The 3,389-nt window shown below is 44.0% G+C and overlaps 1 pseudogene; it reads right to left on the reverse strand.

The window, feature by feature from the left end:
• Positions 1-217: 217 nt before the first annotated feature.
• On the reverse strand, positions 218-2,834 carry LOC149843842 (clathrin coat assembly protein AP180 pseudogene; annotated as a pseudogene).
• Positions 2,835-3,389: the final 555 nt, after the last annotated feature.

Here is a 3,389-nt window from a genome sequence, read left to right on the forward strand (position 1 = left end):
CACCAAGCAAGTGGATTCTGAGTTAACCCAATCCGTGCTGAGCTTTTAAACCATTGACTACTCGGTTCTCACAACACGGTATGCCTCCTAATGATCTCCTTTTGGTACTGCATCCACATTTGTTGTTCCTGAACCATAAGCTGCTGCTTGACAGCCATATCAGACATTTGCACATATGCTGGAGTAATTGATAGCGATGCAGAGAATAGGTCTGATCCTAGTTGATAATTAGATTGGCCACTGTGGAATTGGCACCCCTTTGTGCTGAAAATGTTGGTGGATGAGGAGGCAATGAGAGCATGGGTGAGGGTGTGTGCACAACCATGCTGCTTTCGCTTCCGTTGCATAAGAATGGGTTGTAATTGTAGTAGCTCTGGTAGTGATTTTTATACATGAGAGCTTGATCATAGAGGTTATTCAGAAGAAATGCATCGAACCCGTTAGCCATTTTATAATTAGCCTCTTGGGACATGTTGTTAGCACTCTCTAGCAAGGCCACTTCCCATCCAACATGTTCTTGGGAACTAATAGAGGTGGAACTTGGTTGTTGTTGTTGTTGTTGTTGTTGTTGCTGCTGATGCTCTTCCTGCTCTATTACAATCATAGCCATTTTGTTAGATCTGCTGGTTTCTTTTATATTTATGGATCTCTCATCACTTTCTTCCTTTTTCACTTGCTTCTCACTGGCAACTGTTTCATCCTTCGTTTGAACTTCTTGACTTGGATTTTTTGCCGAGGGTGCCGGTAATGATAACTGCAAGGAGACTTGATTTTGTGGTGAAGGCGAAGAAGACTGATTTCTGTGATCCTTTATGAAGTCTTTGAGAGTGCTTAGAGTCTTTTCCGAGATCTTCTGCACTCTTGGGTACTCAGAAGTCCTTCCCACACCTATTCTCCTAGACAGCCCATAGAAGTCAGCAAGCTCATCAAATTGCCGAGCTGCTCTGTTAAACACCTCAAATGCATCCTGGCATGCAGGATGCGGCAATTGACAGAAACTATCATGCAGCACGGCTAGGCCATCTGATATGTCGCGGTACAAATCGAAGCTCTCACGAACCACAGAGTACAGTGAGATTTGAATCAACCTAAGATTGAAGAAAAACACACATGATCTCAACTTGTTCAAAACCATGTAAAATTCATACATCATATTGGTTGTCTGAAACAGGAGTATGTGAAGATTTGGAACAACCAAGAGGGAGAAAGAACTTGGCTAAATCTTACATAGTCTGCTCAGTTTGTGTAACATATCGAATGTTAGGAGAGCAGTGCTAGGAGAATGCAGTGGGATTTTGCGATTTAATTTCAACCATACCACTTTTCATATTGCATGCTGTACTGAATTCTTCATATACTGCATGAAGTTTTTTACTTTTCATTCTAAAAGTGGGAAAAATTCATCTAGGGGCCAACCTTTTGGTCTTAATCCCAAGAAACAGACCATGTTTCTGAATTTCCTGATATGGACCTTTGTTTACTAGAATCTGCCAAACAGAGACCTACTCTCAAACGAGTCATGTTTCCTACGACATTGGAGGTTAACCTGAGGTCTCTATTTGTCAGTTTTCAGGAAACCGCCCATATAAGGAAATTCAGAAAAGAAGAACGATTTTTGAAATTAAGGGCAAAAAAGTTAGGCCATCATGAAATTTTTCCTAAAAACAGCAACCAGTAGGTGAATGCCACGTGGCTCTTTTTTTTTTTTTTTTAAAAGCTGAGATGGCATTGGTCTAAAGTCCACCATTGACATACACTGGAAATGCAGCCAATGTCTGAGAAGTACATCATATCCCATGGCCTCCTATCAAAACAGGCAACCAAGTGATGAATGTGCTTATGGTCCTTCACCAACCCGCACCACCATGTCATTATATTCAGGAATCAGGATACTTGCTAGTTGGTCCAGGACTTAGAAAATTTCTCATCGGAGAAGAAGCTGGACTTTTTTTCTAGGATCAGGTGCAATGTGAATGCACACTTTTGCTGCTGCTGCTGTATCTGATCACCCACCATCTGCTGTTGGGCTCCACAGCTGACAGGCTGTATCCAAAAGATGAAGGGTGATCAGGTGCAGCAGCACACCAAAAGTGTGAAATCACATTGCACCTGATCTTCCCTCATTTTTTCCCCTTGTCAAATGATTGAAAGCTCACAAGGCCGAAAACAAAACCAAACATCTAGAAAAAGAACTGCACCAACCTACTGTACTTGGCCTGGCCAGTTGGTCTGGTTGCTAGGATTCGCTCAAGCAAACTTTGCCAATACAAGATCTTATCGAGCACCTCGGTTGGCTTCATGTAACCGACGGGCTCAAGATTCTCTCTGGACCAGTGGCGCTTGCTCATGCACATCCTCCCCCGGAGCTTCCCCATCAAAGAGCAGTCCAGCCTCTTGTCGACATAGAGCGCAAATGTTCGAACAAATGCAGTGTAGTCCCACGGGCGTGAGTTCGAGTTGTCATGGAAGTTGGAGAGGTTGAGGAGCCTGGAGCCGTGCTTCATGGTGCCAAGGATCTCATGGGCCAAGGAAGGATTGCCATCTTGCAGGAGTCGCAGGATGAGCATTAGCGACTTGAGTGCGACGATCCAATTGTGGGTGCGGCCGATGCGCCTGGCGAGGGTCCGGACGCAGGAGGTGGAGCAGGCCTTGGAGGTGGAGGTGAGGAGGAGGACCTCATTCACGTAGCGGTCCTCAATGGGGACCTCCTCATGTGTGGTGGCCTTCAAAACCGCAACATCTACGTTGTAGCGCTTGGTGCTCGATACCTTGGCTAGCCCAATGCTTGTTTGGTCCTTGATAGCATCGACTGCTTTCCTAAGCCTGCTACGCATGGTGTAGAAACCAAATCTCTCTCTCTCTCTCTCTCAAATTCTACCACCCTCTTAGATATACCAAAAGCGTATGCTGAAGACCCAAGGCTACCCCCCTCTCTCTCAAATTCTACCACCCCAAGGGTCCAAGCACCAACCCTAAGAGTTGATGATCAAAGATGTTTTGAAGTTGTCCTTCATTTAAACTAGAGATTTGTCCATCTAGTTTAGCTATTTCTAGACCTTTAAACTGGAGAGTTGTCCATCTTTTTTAGCTCTTTTTAGGTTGCTAAGAGTATGGAATCTACCTGTCATTATTAAGGCCTCCGTGTGGTTGGTGGTCAACATGACAATCTCTCTCTCTCTCTCTTGAAGAGAGAGAGATCAAAAGGGTCTTTAAGGTAACAATCGTTAAGAGTTGATAATCCAAAAAGTGTAGTGAAGAGGATGGCCTTTCCTTTAAACTAGAGAATTGTCTATCTATTTTTTGCTATTTTTAAGTTTGTTAAGGATGTGGAATCTAGCTAAGGCCACCATATGGTTGGTGTTGGTCAACATAATTGGACACTGAGATGA

Source organism: Nuphar pumila, chromosome 3 (genome assembly GCF_984573655.1).
Source record: "Nuphar pumila chromosome 3, dmNupPumi1.hap1.1, whole genome shotgun sequence".
In the NCBI taxonomy this organism is placed as follows: domain Eukaryota; kingdom Viridiplantae; phylum Streptophyta; class Magnoliopsida; order Nymphaeales; family Nymphaeaceae; genus Nuphar; species Nuphar pumila.